Source organism: Pleurodeles waltl, chromosome 3_1 (assembly GCF_031143425.1).
Source record: "Pleurodeles waltl isolate 20211129_DDA chromosome 3_1, aPleWal1.hap1.20221129, whole genome shotgun sequence".
Taxonomy (NCBI): domain Eukaryota; kingdom Metazoa; phylum Chordata; class Amphibia; order Caudata; family Salamandridae; genus Pleurodeles; species Pleurodeles waltl.
The window spans coordinates 115119103-115139385 of NC_090440.1; positions in this window are offsets into that span (position 1 = coordinate 115119103).

Sequence of the window (20283 nt, forward strand, 5' to 3'; positions counted from 1 at the left end):
TCAGTGGCTGCTCCACCGGTTGTAGACCCCAACGGTCCGCACTTCTTTGGCGATGGCTTGCCACAGGCCTTTCTTTTGATGGGCGCGGACCTGCATGGGACACACAGAGCAAAGAAACAGACGTCAATGTGGGTGCCCCGTACACAAATGCCATTCCCTTTCAAAATGACATGACCCATGTAGACATGCATGTGAACAAATTACAAGCAGAAAGTGCCAGACAACCTATGGCTGGGCAGTCACATATTGAATACACATGCATACAGGCATCCACCACTGTCACACACATCTAAGGATGACAGATGGCAACTCATCTGCTCCTCTGGTCAACCAAACAACTTCGCATACAGGGGTAGGACCCCATCCACCAGTTTTTCGAGCTCATCCGCGGTGAAGGCCGGTGCCCGTTCCCCTGTGGCGTACAGACCCCTGGTAGATCTACCCACCATAGAGGAAAGTCACATTATTATCACTTACCAACTTACTAGAGCTACAATCCATGACCTCTTTGCATTATTGGATCCTGTTCTGAAGCTGGCCATTCGGAATCAGCATGCCATCCCTACAAGTTTGCAAGTTCTATCTGTTCTCCATTTTTTGGCCACGAGCTAATTTCAGGTGACAGTGGGCATGGCTGCAGTGGTCTCATAGCCAGCGATCAGCCACATCCTGTCCAATTTCCTGGATGCATTCATACAACACTTGCAAACTTTATGTCCAGTTTCCCCAAAGGGATGAGCTTACCGCCATCAAATCTGGATTCTATGCCTTTGCTAATATCCCACATGTGATAGGTGCCATTGATGGAACCTACATAGCTCTCATACCCCCAAGAGTGAATGAACAGGTGTTTGGAATCGTAAGAACTATCACTCCATGAATGTACAATTGGTGTGTATTGTTGATCATTACATTTCAGGTGTCAATGCCAGGTTCTCAGGATCGGTCCATAATTCATTGTCCTGAGAAACAGCAGTGTGCCACACATGATGGGTCCACTACAGGGGGGCAGAGCTTAGCTCATACGTGAGTGTGTATGACACTGGATCAGTCACATTACTGACAGGCAGGCTGTATGCCAGTAACACCTGTTTGTTCAAGTCCTCTTTTGCCTACATTTGCAAGTGATTCTGGCCACCCCAACTTGCAATGGCTCCTGAAACTTGTGAGGAATCCCAGGACAGATGCAGATAGGAATTATAATGAGGCGCATGGTCGTATGAGGAGGGTGTTAGAGCGCACTATAGGACTCATGAAGGCAAGAATTAGACCTTCATTATGACATTGGCGGTAAATTTCACTTACCGTCTTGTTGACTGCTGCCAACATACTGCTGCCGCCGCGATATCCGTTCACCATATTATGTCACACACACAACAATCTGTCACTTTTCAGCCGCAGACACAATTCCGTCATACTAAAGGTCAGTGATAAACTGGCGGTATCAAAACCCACACCGTTACACCAACAGAACAAAGCCCATGACATTATGACCCACGAATCATCACAGCAGACATTCAGTGGCGGGAAACCATTGGCGGTACATACCGCTGCGCTCAAAATACACACACACAAACAAAACAACAACACTTTGGACAATTCAAACAACACACACCTGACACCCATACACACCACACCCACACACCCATACCACTATAAAACACACACTCATATTATCCACAACCCTTTACAACTACGAACCATTGGCACAAGACAGACAACACGACCAGAGACAAAACTAGGGCCACAAACCACTCACACCTATACACCACACACGTACGCCACATCACACACCCCAACACATTACCCAACGCACCCTCACCTACACACCGCACACAACACCAATGGCACTACAAAAACACCCCCGATTCTCAGAGGAGGAGTTAAGGGTCATGGTGGAGGAAATCAGCAGGGTAGAGTCTCAGCTATTTGGAGCACAGGTGCAGCCGATATCCATTGCAAGGAAGATAGAGCTATGGCGGAGGATCATGAACAGGGTCAAAGCTGTGGGACAGCACCCAAGAACTAGGGACGACATCAGGAAGAGGTGAAACGACCTACGGGGGAAGGTACGTTCCATTGCAGCAAGACACCAACTCGCTGTACAGAGCCCTCCTCCCCCACCACTAACTACATGGGAGCAGTAAGTCTTGGCAATCATGCATCCTAAGGGCCTGGCCAGAGTAGGAGGATGACTGGACGCTGGTAAGTCAACTCTTTACTACTATCACCCCCCTACCTGCATGCCATCAAATACCCCCACCCTCACCCTCACTCCACCACTTCCCACATTCCCCACCATCACACCTCACTCATCCCAATGCCAAGCCCTGCATGCTCTACCAATGAATGGACATCACTCACAGCCCTGCATGGACACCTATCACCAAAGCATGCACACTATAGAGAATCAGCTAGCCCACCACATACCAACTTACACAAGTTAAAGATGCAAGGGCAAATACAAACAAAGAGGGCAACACACTGATGCACAATATGTCACACTCACAAACAATAACACATCATTTACAGGTATCCCAACCAATGTCACCAGAGAGGAGGTGCCAGCAATATCCAGTCCCCCCACAGAAAAGGCCCACAGTGATGACAGCAACTCTGGTCACCTGGATCTGGATCTGGATGACCAACCTGGCCCATCAGGGACCTCTAGACAGTTGGTTACCCAAGCCCAGTCACACACCACCACAGAGCCTCCCCATTCTGGAAACACCACCACAGCACCCACCCAGCGTACCCATACCTCTGTCCCCAGAAAACGTCCATCAGCAGTGTGTCCACCTCTACAGGGACCCCAGGACACACATCATGCCCAAGACAATCAGGGACCTGGGGTCAGTGGGCACACAGTTCAGGGCACAGAGGCACAGGACAACAGGGAAACTGGGAGAACTGCTGGGCGCCAGGGGGAGTAACGGCCAAGGCAACCGACTCTCCAGGAGGTACTCACCGAGATCCTGGGAGCATATCAACATTCCCAGGACACAATGGGCCAGATCCTGGACAATGTGCAGGAGAACAGGTGGCTGTAGGAGGGACAGTACCAGGGGATCAGGGAGGACTTGCAGGCTATCAACACCACCCTGATCTCCATAGCAGGGATGCTGGCAGACATGGACAACATTAGGAGGGAGGCAGTCTCACACCAGCGGGCCTCTGCCACTAGCCAGTCATCTGAACTGCCTTCCACCTCCGCTGCCGCTAGGGGCCAGGAGGCCCTGCCACAGGACTTACAGGCCACCAGCACCCCTCCCCCTACAGAAGGAGAACCACCCCGCAAACATTCCCTGCGATCCAGGCAGAAGCCAGATACTCTTGCCAAGACCCCAGTCAGGAAATGAGACTCTCCAGATTGTCACCCTTGTGTCCCCTTCCTATGTCCCCATGGACAATGCTCCTGTGCTACAGACTGGAACTATACCCTGGAATTCCCTCCATCATCACCCCATCCCATTGCACTTGCCTCTCTTTTTCTTAGCACTTCAATAAACACCCTTGGAAAAAATACGTATGGAGTATGTCACATTTTTCAAGTATGTATTCACTTAAACAGGTACAAACAATGCAATTCAAATGTACAGTAAATGAGCACATAAGAAAGACCTGTTGTTGGCTGTAGTGATCACACCAGGAGCTATAGTGAGGCACCAACATCTGTAAAATGAATTGCCAAAGTGTACATCTAGGAGGATAGCCTGACTACTTACACCTTGTGCCAGGTCCAGTTATCCCTTATTTGTAGATTAGTAGTGTTCTAGCAGCTTAGGCTGATAGACGTAGCTATAGCAGAGCAGCTCAGGCTGAACTAGGAGACATGCAAAGCTCCTACTATACCACTTATGTCATATAGCTCTATATCATAAGAATCACAATACTCAGAGTTACTAAAAATAAAGGTACTTTATTTTAGTGACAATATGGCAAAAGTATCTCAGAGGATATACTCCCTTAGGAGGTAAGTAAAATACACAAGATATACACACAAACCAAAATCAGGTAAGTAAACAGTTAGAAAGGTAGGGGCAAACACTGTAGAACACAATAGTGTTGAAAAGTAGGAATAAAGTTACCCTACTACCCCAGAAAGACAGTAAAGTCGAGATAGGGGATTCTGAAAAGACAACAACTGACTGCAAAGCACTGAAGACGGATTCCTGGACCTGAGGTCCTGCAAAGGAAGGGGACCAAGTCCAAGAGTCACGCAAGTGTCCAGGGTGGGCAGGAGCCCACTAAACCCCGGATGAAGGTGCAAAAGGGTTGCCTCCGGGTGGAAGAAGCCAAAGATTCTGCAACAACGGAAGGTGCCAGGAACTTCTCCTTTGGTCAGAAGATGTCCCACGGCATGCTGGAGGATGCAGAGTTGTTTCCATGAAGAAAGACCGCTAACAAGCCTTGCTAGCTGCAAGAGTCACGGTTGAAGATTTTGGGTGCTGCCAGGGCCCAGGAAGGACCAGGAAGTCACCCCTTGGAGGAGGAGACAGATGGGGTGCTCAGCAACAAAGAGAGCCCATGCAGAAGCAGGCAGCACCCACAGAAGCACCTGAACAGGCATTCAGAAGATCTGAGCACAGCGGCCGTCTCAGCACAACAAAAGGGTGTCCCACGAAGTCGGAGTCCAACTCAGCGAATTGGGCAATGCAGGACGGAGTGCTGGGGAGGTGGGCTAGGGTGTGCACGAAGGAAGTCTTGCAAAAGTGCACAGAAGCCCTAGCAGCTGCAGTTCATGCAGTACACAGGATTACTGTCTGACGTGGGGAGGCAAGGACTTACCTCCACCAAATTTGGACAGAATGGCCACTGGACTGTTCCGGACACTTGGATCCAGCTCCTGTGTTCCAGGGACCACGCATATCAAGATGAGAGGGGACCCAGATGACCGGTGATGCAGAAGTGTGGTGCCTGTGTTAGTACGGGGAAAATTCCGTCGACCCACAAGAGATTTCTTCTTGGCTTCCAGTGCAGGGTGAAGGCAGACAGACCCAGAGCATGCACCACTAGGAAACAGTCAAGAAAGCTGGCAGGATGAGGCGCTACAATGTTACTGGCAGTCTTCTTGCTACTTTGTTGTGGTTTTGCAGGCGTCCTGGAGCAGTCAGCGGTCGATCCTTGGCAGAAGTCAAGAGGGAAGTGCAGAGGAACTCTGGTGAGCTCTTGCATTCGTTATCTGATGAGAAACCCACAGGAGAGACCCTAAAAAACCCTCAGAGGAGGATTGGCTACAGAAAAAGGTAAGCACCTATCAGGAGGGGTCTCTGACATCACCTGCTGACTCTGGCCACTCAGAGGTGTCCATTGTGCCCTCACACCTCTGCATCCAAGATGGCAGAGGTCTGGGACACACTGGAGGAGCTCTGGGCACCTTCCCTTGGGAGGTGCTGGTTAGGGGAGTGGTCACTCCCCTTTCCTTTGTCCAGTTTCGCGCCAGAGCAGGGCTGGGAGGATCCCTGAACCGGTGTAGACTGGCTCATGCAGGGAGGGCACTATCTGTGCCCTTCAAAGCATTTCCAGAGGCCAGGAGAGGCTACTCCTCTCAGGCCCTTCACACCTATTTCCAAAGGGAGATGGTGTAACACCCTCTCTCAGAGGAAATCCTTTGTTCTGCCTTCCTGGGACTGGGCTGCCCAGGCCCAAGGGGGGCAGAAACCTGTCTGAGGGTTGGCAGCAGCGGTAGCTGCAGAGAAAACCCCAGAGAGTTAGTTTGCCAGTACCCGGGCTCTATGCTGGAGCCCTGGGGATGCATGGAATTGTCCCCCCAATACCAGAATGGTATTGGGGTGACAATTCCATGATCCTAGACATGTTACATGGCCATGTTCGGAGTTATCATTGTGACGCTACATATAGGTATTGACCTATATGTAGTGCATGCGTGTAATGGTGTCCCGCACTCACAAAGTCTGGGGAATTTGCCTTGAACAATGGGGGGTCATCTTGGCTAGTGCTAGGGTGCCCTAACACTAAGTAACTTTGCACCTAACCTACACTAAGTGAGGGTTAGACATATAGGTGACTTATACGTTACTTAAGTGCAGTGTAAAATGGCTGTGAAATAACATGGACCTTATTTCATGCAGGTTGCAGTGGCAGTCCTGTAAAAGGGTTTGTCTGATCTCCTTATGGGTGGCAAAAGAAATTCTGCAGCCCATAAGGATCTCCTGGAACCCCAATGCCCTGGGTACCTAGGTACCATATACTAGGGACTTATAAGGGGGGTATGGTATGGGGAGCCAATTCCATGCATCCTGGGGGCTCCATCATGGACCCCCAGTACAGCCAAACCAGCTCTCTGAGGCTTGCAATGCACCTACAGCTGCTGCCACCTCACAGACAGGGTTCTGCCATCCTGGGGTCTGAGCAGCTCAGCCCCAAGAAGGCAGAACAACGCATTTCCTTTGGGAGCAGGGTGTTACACCCTCTCCCTTTGGAAATAGGTGTTACAGGTTTGTGAGGGGTAGCCTCCCCTAGCCACTGGAAATGCTTTCAAGGGCACAGATGGTGCCCTCCTTGCATAAGCCAGTCTACACCAGTTCAGGGACCTCTTGTTCCTGCTCTGGCATGAAACCAGACAAAGGAAAGGGGAGTGACCAATCCCCTGTCCATCACCACTCTAGGGGTGGTGCTCAGAGCCCCTCCAGTGTGTCCTGGACTTCAGCCATCTTGCTTTGGAAGGTGTGGGGGCACTCTGGAGGACTCTGAGTGGCCAGTGCCAGCAGGTGACATCAGAGACCCCTCCTGATAAGTCCATACCTGATAAGGTAGCCAATCCTCCTCTCATGGCTATGTAGGGTCTCTCCTGTGGGTTCTCTTCAGATTCTACTTGCAAGTTTCCAGCAGGAATCCTCTGCTACTACTACTTCATCCTCTGACCTCAGATCAACCGCAGCCTGCTCCAGGAACTGCTGTAGCAGCAACAAAGTATCCAGAAGGGATACTATTCCTCTGCAACTTCAGCTCCAGCCAGCAACTGCAACAGTTTCCATGGTGTGCACGCACTGAGGGCTCCCTGTGTTCCCCCTGCACCAGAAGGACCATAGAAATCTCCTGTGGGGTGACAGAGTCACTCTCCTGCTGAAGCAGGCGCCTTCTAAGTCGACAACCGGTTCTCTTGGGCTCCTCTCCTGGTGATGAGCATGCTCCTTGGAACACAGAGGGTGGACCCCATCGACACAGACTGTCCTGAGGTCCTGCTGTCCCAATTTGGAGGACATAAGACCTTGCCTTCCCTGAGAACGACAGTATCCCTGTGCTCAGTGTCTTCTTCACCTCCTGAGGCCTCTGTACACTATTTGCAAAATTCCTTCATGCACAGCGTGGCCCAGGTCCCCAGCACTCTGTCCTGCGATGTTCAACTCGCTGAGTTGTTCTCAGGCGGCGTGGGACCTTCCTTTGTTGTGCTGCACCAACAGCACTTTGCAGCTCCTTTGTCCCCGTGTCTTGGGACTCCCGTGGGAGCGACCCTTGACCCTAGGGTAGGTTGCTTCCCCCGCCGCTGCAGCTCCACCTCCCCAGGCTCCTGACACCTCCCAGCAAGACCAGCAAAACCGTAAGTACTCCCCCCGCCCAGCCCCTCGTTACTCACCTCTGTTTTTCTGAACTTCTGTCTTCTGTCTTCTGCTCTCTCCTCCAACCTTTCTTCGCACCTCTGCTGTCCTCTCTCTGTCCATTTCCCTTCGCTTTCTGCTTCTCCCTCTGGTAGCCATCTTCCTCCGCTCCTCTTCTGCAGCCCACTTGCTGCATGTTCTGCTCTTCTCCGGTGTCCTTCTCTACCTCCTCACCGCACTTTCCTCATGTTCTGCTCTTCCTCTGTGTCCCGCTCCTCTTCCTCACTGCATTTCCTTCCTGCTCTGCTCTTCCTCTGTGTTCTTCTCTTCTTTTCTCTTCTTCCTCACCGCATTTTCTTCCTGCTCTGCTCTTCCTCTGTGTTCTTCTCCTCCTCTGCACCCCATCCTGCGTGTTCCTTTCTTCTTCCGTATTCTTCTCCTCCTCTGCACCCCGTCCTGCGTGTTCTTTTCTTCTTCTGTGTTCTTCTGTGCTCTTCTCCTTCTCTGCACCCCGTCCTGCATGTTCTTTTCTTCTTCTGTACTCTTCTCTGCGTGTTCTTTTCTTCTTCTGTGTTCTCCTGTGCTCTTCTCTCCTCTTCTTCTGTGGTCTTCTCCTCTTCCTCTGTACTCTTCTCTCCTCTTCTTCTGTGGTCTTCTCTTCTTCTTCTGTACTCTTCTCTCCTCTTCCTCTGTGGTCTTCTCTTCTTCCTCTTCTATTCCTCTCTTCTTTTCTTCTGACTCCTCTGCTCCTCTGTAATCCTCCCTTCCCTATCTTCTTTCCCTTCCCCTCTATCTGAACCCCCCGCCCTCTGCTTTCCCGCCGCCACCTCCCGCTCGGCCCCGCCCCCCGCTCCCATTCGTCGCCCCCCTCCCACCCCCAGCTGACCCCTCCCCCCCTCCTCCCTCTTATGGTGGCCGCTGCGCCGCCGCGCCGCAGGCGCGCCAAAGGCAAGCCCGTCTGCGCCCGTCCGCGCCCGTCCGCGCCTGGACCGTGCCCAGCGCCACGACCCCTGGCCCCCAGCACTCCCAAACGCCGCAGCACCGCTGTGACCCCACCTCCCTCCACGCACTCAACCCAGGACGCTCCAGAACCTGCTTCCAAGCCAACCCGAAACGCACTCATGAACCCTTTGCATGCCTTACCTGCAAACACACCTTCCACTGCGACTGCACCCCGCCCGCCAGCCCACGCGCCAATAATCATCTCAAATGCATCCTCATCAACGCACGCTCCGTCCACAAGCACGCCATTGAACTATGGGACCTCCTGGACTCCACCGCACCGGACGTCAACTTCAGCACTGAGACCTGGATGAATGCCTCCTCGGCCCCCGACATCGCCATAGCCATCCCCGACGGCTACAAGATCACCAGGAGAGACCGCACCAACCAAGTCGGAGGAGGAATCGCCATCGTATTCAAGGACTCCATCAACGTCACCACCTCCACCGAAGACACCCCCCTCACCGCCGAACACATGCACTTCCAGATCCACACCGACCCCAGGACCACCCTCAGAGGAACTCTCATCTACAGACCCCCTGGACCACGCGCCCTCTTCAGCGAATCCATCGCTGACTTCATCTCCCCGCACGCCCTAGCCTCGCCGGACTACATCCTCCTCGGAGACCTCAACTTCCACCTGGAGCAGAACAACGACCCCAACACCACCACCCTGCTCGACAACCTCGCCAACCTCTGTCTCAAGCAACTGGTGAACACCCCCACCCACATCGCCGGACACACGCTCAACCCCATCTTCTCCGCCAACAACCTCGTATCCTTCAGCCACTCCTCGGTAATACACTGGACCGACCACAGATGTGTCCACTTCACCTTCAGACGCAAGACTCTCCACCTCCGCACACAACCCATCCCACGCAGACATTGGAACAAAATCCCCACGGAACAGCTACTCTCCACTCTCAGCGACAACCAACCCACCTTCTCCACCGACCCCAACAACGCAGCCCTCAGCCTCACTCATTGGATCACCAACTGCGCTGACAACCTCGCACCCCTCAGACGCCTCCCAAGACAGACCAGCACCAGGAAACCTCAATGGTTCACAGACACCCTCAAGGAATCCCAATAAAACTGCCATACCCTCGAGAAAGCCTGGCACAAAGACCACACCGTAGAAAACATGTCTGCCCTCAAAAACGCCACCCGCGAACACCATCAGCTGATCCGCACCACCAAAAGAACTTCCTTCACAGACAGACTGGACAAGAACACTCACAACAGCAAAGAACTCTTCAACATCGTCAAAGAGCTCTCCAATCCTAACGCCAACTCCAACTCCATCTCGCCCTCACAAGACCTCTGCAACTCCAACGCTACCTTCTTCCATCGTAAGATCACCGACCTACACGACAGCTTCGGACACCAGACCCAGCCAACCACCACAGAACCTACAACCCCAGCCATCTCGCTCAATGCCTGGACTCACATCAGCGCGGAGGAGACCAAAGCTACCATAAACACCATCCACTCCGGTGCCCCCTCAGGCCCCTGCCCCCACTTCATTTTCAACAAAGCCGACAACATCATCGCCCCTCATCTCCAGACCATCGTCAACAGCTCGTTTGCTTCTGCCACCTTCCCTGAGAGCTGTAAACATGCAGAATTCAACGCCCTCCTGAAGAAACCTACGGCGGACCCCAGCGACCTGAAGAACTTCTGCCCCATCTCGCTCCTCCCCTTCCCTGCCTAAGTCATCGAGAAGACCGTCAACAAGCAACTGACCAATTTCCTTGAAGACAACAACCTACTCGACCCCTCCCAGTCTGGATTCCGAGCCAACCACAGCACAGAAACCGCCCTCATCGCAGTCACAGACGACATCAGAACTCTGATGGACAACGGAGAAACAGTCGCCCTCATCCTCCTCGACCTCTCGGCTGCCTTCGACACCGTCTGCCACCGAACCCTAATATCCCGCCTCCGCTCCACCGGTATCCAAAAACAGGCCCTGGACTGGATCACTTCTTTCCTCTCTAACCGCTCCCAAAGAGTCTACCTCCCTCTGTTCCGCTCAGACCCCACCGAGATCATCTGCGGCGTCCCATAAGGCTCCTCGTTCAGCCCGACTCTCTTCAACGTCTACATGAGCCCCCTCGCTGACATCAAACGCAAACACAACATCAACATCACCTCCTACGCCGACGACACCCATCTGATACTTTCCCTCACCAAGGACCCCACCAGCGCCAAGACCAACCTGCAAGATGGAATGAAAGACGTCGCAGAATGGATGAAACTCAGCCGTCTGAAACTGAACTCAGACAAAACGGAAGTCCTCATCCTCGGAAACACCCCGTCCGCCTGGGACGACTCTTGGTGGCCCACAGCCCATGGCACCGCACCAACCCCCTCAGACCACGCACGCAACCTGGGATTCATCCTGGACCCACTTCTCACCATGACCAAACAAGTCAACACCGTATCATCTTCCTGCTTCCTCACTCTCCACATGCTCCGAAAGATCTTCCGCTGGATCCCCACCGACAACAGAAAAACTGTAACCCACGCCCTCGTCACAAGCCGCCTGGACTACGGAAACACCCTATACGCAGGAACCACCGCTAAACTCCAGAAACGTCTTCAGTGAATACAAAACGCCTCAGCCCACCTTATCCTCGACATACCACGCAAGAGCCACATCTCCGCCCACCTGAGACACCTGCACTGGCTTCCCGTCAACAAAAGGATCACCTTCCGGCTCCTCACCCACGCACACAAAGCCCTCCACAACAAGGGACCCGAATACCTCAACCGTCGCCTCAGTTTCTACACACCCACTCGTCAACTTCGCTCCGCCAACCTCACACTCGCCGCCGTCTCTCGCATCCGCCGCACTACGGCAGGTGGGAAATCCTTCTCCTACCTGGCGGCCAAGACATGGAACTCCCTCCCCACCAACCTCAGGACCACCCTGCATTCTGGAGGCAGCTCAAAACCTGGCTCTTCAAGCAGCAGTAACCCCCCTCCCCTAGCGCCTTGAGACCCTCACGGGTGAGTAGCGCGCTTTATAAATGTTTTTGATTTGATTTGATTTTGATCTGGTGCTCTGAGGGCTCTCTGAAGTGCTGAGACCCCCTCTTCCTCCCCATACAGAGCTGAGGCCCCCAGGTCTCTCCTTGGTGCAGATAGCGCCTACTTGACGCAAAACGTAACTTTGCCAGAACCAAGGCTTGTTGGAGGAATCCAGCGCCAAAACTCGCCTGCCTCCAACTTCACGATGTGGGACATCCAGTGCATTACGCAGGAATCCACTGACATCTTCCTTGGCTGCAGTCTTCGTCCAACCGGGGACTCTTCTTTTGCACCCTCTTCTGGGTTGGCAGCGGCTCCTGTTCTTCCTGGAACTTCTTTTCCTTTGCACATTTTCAGGTCCAGGAATCCCCGATTTGTTGTTTGCAGACTTGGTTGGTTCTGGCAATAACTCTAATCACGACTTGTAGTGTGTCCTAAGGAATCTTGCAGTACTTTACTCCTGCTTTTCTGGGCTCTGGGGTGGGGTGATTTACTTACCTTTACTGTATTCTTACTCTCCCAGCGATTCTGCACACACTACCCTTGTCTAGGGGGGAATTTTTGATTCACATTCCACTTTCTTAGTAAATGGTTTGCTTTGGCCATTGACCTATTTTCTCCCATTGCATTCTATAGCATGTCCTATTGTTTGCACTATCCTATGTCTAATTACTTACCTTATTTTGGTGTCTAGTGTATATATTGTGTATAATACTTACCTCCAGAAGGAGTAGTTTCTCTAAGATATTTTTGGTACTGTGTCACCCAAATAAACTACCTTTATTTTTGGTAACACTGAGTATTGTCTTTACTTGTGTATAAGTACTCTGTGACTATAAGTGGTATTGTAGGAGCTTTGCATGTCTCCTAGTTCAGCCTAAGCTGCTCTGCTATAGCTACCTTTATCAGCATAAGCTGCTACAACACTACTACACTTCACTAATAAGGGATAACTGGACCTGGTGTAAGGTGTAACTACCCAAGGTACCCACTACAAACCAGGCCAGCCTCCTACAAGTGTTCTCTACGTGTTGATGCAGGTGACAAGTGGGGCTTGGACTTTGGCCTGTGGCCCATGCACACAGAGGACTGGGCAGTGTCCCTTGAAATGTACAATTGTATATGTGTGTTGCATTGCATATTTCTTATTTATAATGTGTTGATCTTATTACACTCACTTTAGTAAATTCCTGTTGTCCTTGCATTATTCATCTGAGGTATGGGGTAACTATGTTTCAGTACTGCATCTGTATGTGTGTATGGTGTTGTGGGTAGGGGTGTATGTGTTGCGTGGGTATGTCACTCTCTTTTTCCTCCCATATCCTTGTGTGCTAGGCGGCTGTACTCACCGTTGTCGTCTTTGCCCCCGTTGGTATTCGTGAAGGAGCAGCATGGGGAAGACATGCAGCTCGGGCTCCATGGCGGCGTGATTATTCAGTGCATCTCCAAAGGAGAGTCCTTTCCCTTCTGTGCAGTGTTTCCACCAGGCTTTTGATGTTGTTGGTCCCGCCCCGGAAAAGGTGGCGGTTTCTAGGGTCCTAGTATGGTGGGCGGAACATTGACTTCTGCCTGGCTGTAGGCAGCTACCGCTGTGGTGCCTGTTGTTTCTGCCCTGGCGGTCGGTGTGGTAAAATGCCAATCTATCTGAGTTCTCACCCCCATGGTCATAATTTGGCAGTAATTACCACCAGCCTGTTGGCGGTATTACCGTCACTTTAACACCAACTGCCAGGTTTGTAATGATGACCTATGTTTCAAATAGTGGTCCTTAATCCTGATGGCCGATGACAGGATGGTCTGAGAAACCAAACAAGTTTTTCTATTTCAAAAAAATGTTATGTATTTTGAATGACTGGTACTAGTACCTTCTGAGGTTACATAGGGCCTGTCTACTGGGCCACTTCAGATGATGAAGGTGCTATCGAGTGTGTACCAACCTAATTCATTTTCAGAGATACTGTCCCAACATACTATCTCTCTGGATGGGAATCTGGGGCAGATTGAGAGCAGGGAATGCAGCCCCTGTCTCTCAATTAGCACATTTAGCAATTCTTCATGGCATGAGAGATCAATTAAACTACCCAGACATGTAAATAGATGAGTAGCCACCTCCCTGGTCGCTGTTAAAGTGAAATTATTTATTCTTTATCACTGTTTGTACACCACAGTGGCCCCCTGGAAAACTAATGGTTTTGGAGTTGTGCAATATAGCACACTGTGAACAGAATATTTATAAAGTAAGTGGTCATTTAGAAGCGTAAATGTTGTGCCCCTTCCTCATGTCACATAAGGATATACTGATGTCACTCTGCTCACTTGACACATTTTATCAGCCTCAGTCTACAATGATGATCAATGAGCGACCCTTAAGATACCTATAGTATATGAAAAAATATGTATTGGTAGCCTATAAGTATTACAGAGACCTGTGTAACTCTAGCCTGCATTTCCAACACCCCCAAAACAATGTGTGGCACTCTATTGATAAAGGAAAACTATCTTGAAATGCAGGTGTAGAGATACACAGCACTGGCTGCACCACTAAATCACTGAGGCAAACTGAGTACTGGGCTGTGAGGCAGTGTGCTCTTACCCTCTTTTGATTGGTGATCTATGTAGTATTAATGCTGTTCATAGGCTGACAAAATATACCTCACGATACAATGTTGATTGTCCAGCTGTTAGTGACCTAAAACATTACTGACTCTCAGTACTTGTCCACTCCCATTCACATGTAGTACTCTGCTATTCATCAACTAAGGATTTCATTGCCAGTCAGATGGGGTATATTGTATTTAACTTACCTGTTGGCCACACCCTTAGATCTTTTCCTCACTCCTCTTCTCTCTCCAGTTTTTACCATCCAATGGTATGTATTTTTGTTCTTTACGACATGTAATTCACAATAGAATTGTAGGCACTCGTGTTCAGAAAACACTGCACCCTTTTGTCCGAACCACTACCCTCAACTGAAGTTTACTGTTATGTCTCCATAGTAATACAATTGCTAATGGAATATATAATATCTACATGCAAATGTTTGATTCCGACTGGGCTCTTTGCTTGGTCTACGGGCTTATCTAATATTGCTATAAGCTTGAAAGGCGGATTCTGCCCTTTTGTTTGTTGATTGCGATGTTCTCCTGCGCTCTCTGTTTACTATGCACTATAACAGTCCACCACAATACTGTGCACATACTAACCTCTTGATTCTCAAGTATATGCCTCTGATATTTATTCATATTTATTCATGAAACTCAATACTATGTCAGATGTTGAAAACCAGAATCAAGAATTATTGTAAACAAGAAATAGTTATATATTTTTGCAAGACGGTAGATTTTATTTGTTTGCAAGTACAAGGTGGCTCAACTGGAAAGAAATCCAACAAAAGTAGGACATGTAACCTTCCTAGTTATTATTGTAAACAAAGTATGGGAACTCTGATCTAGGACAACAACGCATGGGTCTGGGAGGAAGGGGATGACAAAAACTGTGGTTGGGTCAGTGGGGTGCTGTTAGATGTGTGGCTAAAAAGTTTATCATTCAGAGGCATGACTAGAACAAGCATGTAATTCTATCTTCTTCAATGCTTTAAATCACCTGTAATAGGCCACCATCATCCTTACCTCCCTGGAGCTGCTGCTTATACTCCTAAACTTACTGAGACTTGTTATCCTAGTCCTGGCAATGCTGAGTCTTAATAAATGGATTGTTATTTAGGGTGACAAACTGCCCCCCTCAAAGAATAACAACACTTCTTGGCAGGGTGAACCCACAAAGTCACTAAATTAACCTGGTCTCAACTCCCTTGTAGCTATGACACAAAGAGAAAGTGCTTATGTGGCAATGTATGAAGTATTTATGCAGTACTAAAACAGTATTAAATTAAAAAAACAGCTATGCAAATAAAACAAAAATAGAAATATAGAGTAAAATGTATTAAACAAAATGACAAAAATCAAGTAAGGGGAACTGGAGATATGCATGCTTAAAGTTTTGTGTAGAAATAAAGCCAAAATCACTAATCTCCAAAGATAGTCCAAGTAAGCAGTAGACGGGGACCATGGCGAAATTTGAAGCTGACCGCTGTATGGCCCTGTACGGACACACCAAGGGCCAGATGTAGCAAAGGGTTTTTCCCTTTCTGTGTCAATGGGAAAACGTGTTCGTACATATGGCCCCAAGTGGATCACTGCTGGTGAAAATCTGGAAGTCGAAAAATTTGAAAATGTGACAAAGGCACTTTGTGACACTTTTTATAAGAAAGGCGTTGAAAGCAGTTCCACCTCTATGTAGGTAGCATTGGAATATTAGGAATATTAGACCATTTTAGTGTTCAGAACAGAATTTCAAGTATAGCGGTTGGTGACAAACTCCGCTCCTCTTGCAGAGTTCTCAGGGTTTTTGCTACTAGCATGGAGTTCGGGAAACAAACTCCACCTACCAATGGCGAAACAGAGCTTGGCTCGCTCACTCCTAAAATAAAATAAACTTCCAATCACCTCGTCCGTCTGGTGACCTATTTTCTTCCCTCCACATACAGTCTCGGTTTAGTTTCCTCATCTATTTTACATTTCATTATCTGTCCACACACCATGGCTGAAGAGCCGGTTGAGGATTCTAATGTGGAGAATTCCTCTGCAAGGAGGACAGAACACTGAAATATCTACCACCTAGATTTGAATTTTAGAAATCTTTTTACGTCAAAAAGGAAGGAAAGGTGGAACTTAAGTCCTGAGCACCCATTCCCAATTTCCTGATTTTACATTTCAGAAATTCAGGAACAGTGCCAGAAGTACATTTATGTATTTATGAATGTATTATGGAGCTGCAGCAAAGCAATAGGCAGTTTGCAAAACAGTGTGTAAAAATTACACACAGATCTGTTTAGGAACTGCCTAGCATGTTGGAACTGTACCGATCAGCTTCATTGCAATTATGCTATTCCGAGGAGATTTCAAAATATTGTGTCTCGTGAATATTAAGACAGGAGGTATTTTACGACTTCTGAAAATGCGAAGCTGCATGGAATAGCAGACCTACATCTTTCTATTCGCAGTTTCTTTTAATGAGAAATGTTTTTAGGCTGCCTGAGTCCCTTCAGGTGAATATGGCATGTTTTGAAAAAAACAAACACATGGAAGGAAAGGCATCATGAATATCATTCAGTTGGCCATGGACCATTGTCTACTACTCCAGCCTGACATGTTTACCAAAGGGTGAGCTTCGCAAATTAGTTATTACTAAAGTGCAACATTCAGCAAAAGGTAAAATTGGACGGCCTGGTGGCCCATCAAAATGTTCCTGGGGGTGGAGACGTTTAGAGAGAAAGCAGACACTCATGTGTGATGCTGAAAAATCGCGCAGTTAGAGCATTGGGAGTTGGGTCACCCACCCATCGATCTTAAGTGGGATCATGATATCATGATATCACCTCATGGAGTCCATATACAATGAGTCGGGGGGGGGGGGACGAGGTTATGTGACTTTACAACATGACCAAACTCTCATGCCTTACAACACATTATTTTACCACAATTGCCTTTACTACAACTTTACCACACATGAAAAGTAATTTTGAGATAAGTATTATTGAGGTAAGTTAAGTGTTTACATTATATGTATGTGTGTGTGTGTGTGTGTGTGTGTGTTTCTCTGCTCCAAACAGTAGTCTACCGACCGTTAGAGAAAAAAAAGCCACACCAACGATGTCCAGCTGTGCATTTACTCACTACACAGTTAACACAACGTGTTTCAACCACACTACGGTTTTGATCACATGGCTGTAGCTGCAATTCTTCATAAAATGTAAAGATCTACAGCAATAATGAAAATAGAAAAAATGCCTTCCACCAATAATTATAAATCATATAAACATTCATAATGAAAGCAATCCATTTCATAACCAAATTGAAAATCATATCATGATTTCATTAAGTTGATGTTAATTCTTGGACATACCTATTACGCCCATATACAATATAATTAAAAAAAACTAGGCTTGGGAGGGGGTCACGTAGTTCCACCCCACGAAATTCCACGGAGTTGATAAAAAATTCAGTGGAATTCCAAAGAGGTGGAATTCTGTGTGCTACAGGGTAGCACCCTCTCCCGAATGCAACCTAAATCGAAAGCCCTAAGCAAGGTAGGGCCTGGTTAGTCAGGAACGACCCTGCTTAGCTCTTCTGAGATAGGGCACATTCAGGAGAGGGCTGTAGGCAGTGAAAACTGCAGTTTCAGGCCTCTTGTGCACCCAGGCTGGTGCACAAGCAGCCTGAAAAAGCAGATTTCTTTTGCTGTCTACGGTCCTGGCCTGAAAGCTTTGAAAGCTGCCATTTCAGGCCTCTTGGGCACCGGCCTCCCCTTGTGCACTGCACTGCACTGCACACAGGGCAGGACGGTGCACAAGAGGTCTGGGCAGGCCGGTGCACAAGAGGCCTGAAAGCTGCAATTTAATGCCTCTTGTGCACCAGTGTGCACATTAAAGAAAAAATTAGGACTTACCTGGTTTCTCCTGGGACTCCTCGTTGCCAGTGCCGCAGTCTGGCTCTCTGCCGCCCTCTGCCCCTGCCCTGGAATCCATTCCGGAGCTGCAGATACACAGTTCCATCAATGTCGGGTGAGTGCTCACTGCATCCCAGTTATAGGCTACACAACACAAGTGCAGACAGTCTGTGCTCGCGCTGTGGGGCCCATAACTGAGGTTTTGGGTGTCCTCCGTGCTCCAAGCAGAGTCACCCACCCCTAAAAATCTTTTTCCTGAGGTAAAGAATCATCCCATGCCCCCAAAATACCCAAAAGACCCCAAAATATTGTGAATCCAGAATTAATTTCTGTTCTTTACATGCAACATAGCTCACCCATTCTATACCCTGCTGCAGCCCTGGTGTGATCTACTAATTAATTGAAATTTGAGGTATCAATTAATATAGTGATAGTACAACTATAACTCATCCACATATTGGCATAGTGCCCAACCTCAAAAATATCAACTTATATAAAGTGTCTATAGCAGGGCAACTCAAACATTTTAAGGGGGAGGAGGCATAATGTATAGCATAGTGCAACACTGTTCGTGTCTTACTTCAATTAGTAAGTATAAAGTCTAAGGTATCCACCAAATGTTATATGAACCCTCAATCTTGATCAATTCTCAGCTGTATGTCTAACAATTATTACTTTATCCTAGTAATAATACAAAAATTAAGGGGTCAACGTCATATCAAATATCATAGTTAACCTCCACTTTAAATAATCAAAAACAACGTATCCTCTTGCTGGTGTAATTTTGTAACAATGTTCAAAAATGTGTCAGTTTATGATAAATGTAACTATCAGGATATACAACCATGTGAATCTAAGAAAAAAAGAAAAAGGTAAATACATCTCAGTAACTTTTAATCAATTGAATAACATTAACAACATATACTGCTCACCACACTTCACTGAATAAAAGCTCCTCCTAAATAAATGGGTGGAGGGAAGAAAAAGCAATAAAAGACTATTCTGACAAATCCTCAATGTCCAAACCCATTGTTGACCATAGGTGAACAGTCAGCTCCTCATCCATATTCATCCCCACTGGGATAATGTTGCCTGCCTCCATTAACAACCTAGATTCCAATTGCCTTAAGACCAACAATGAATTTCCACACCTAGGGTGTTTGGGTACTGTGTCCAGACCAAAATATTTAGCTAACTTCCAGTCACTGGTATGATGTTCATAAAAATGTTTTGCGGTACGATATGTGAAGTCATGATTTATTATTGCACCCAAATACTCCAGTATAGGCTTTTTCACAGGAAAAATTGTGGACCCAATGTGCCATTTGTTACTGGGCATATGATGCCATACACTACAGAATCAGTGTTACAAGAGTTATATTTATTTATTTTTCATGATTTCTGGGAACAAGACAAAATCACTTCCTGTACATTTGTACTGTACTTGCAAGCTTTGCAATGGCCACAAGTTTTAAAACCTTTCACTTGGTCTTACCAAGTACTGATCTTCGGTTTGAGGAAGCTATGGACCAACATGTCCTTAAGCGAAACATTCCTCTGATATGTGATTTGAAGGTGGCTACCAATTTTGTTTTTTAAAACTGGATCCTGTGTGAGGATTTCCCAGCTTCTCTTCTAAATACTTTTAAGTGCCTATGGCCCATTTCAACCAACATCTGCCATCCACTAGCAAACTTTAGCACATTGAAAGGAACTCCTTTCATCTCTAAATCAGGCTGGTGGTGTAGCATTGAGATGGAGGAGGTAATCCCGGGGAGCACTATTTCATCCACCAAATGCTAAATCAGGCCCTTGGAAATTAAGCATAATCTCAATTTTAAACAGAGCAATATCATGTGGGAATCCAAAAACATATTTTATATATAGTTTTACATGAAAATAGATATGCCAGTTTTACACTTGGTTTTAGTTGCTGTTAATGATATTTTATAATTTATTTTCTAAGAAATAGATCTGGTGAGTGTCAGCCTGTATTTGATGTTGAGAGCTCTGTCATGATGGCAAGAGTGTGAATTTTTTTTCCTGTGTGATGGACTAATTATTCTGGGGGCAACTGTATAGAATCTAATACTATTCTTTGTACCAAAGTAGTATATAGTCCTCAGCAATGTTGCAATTGAAAACATATATTTGTAAAAAATATTGTCCAGCAATTGAA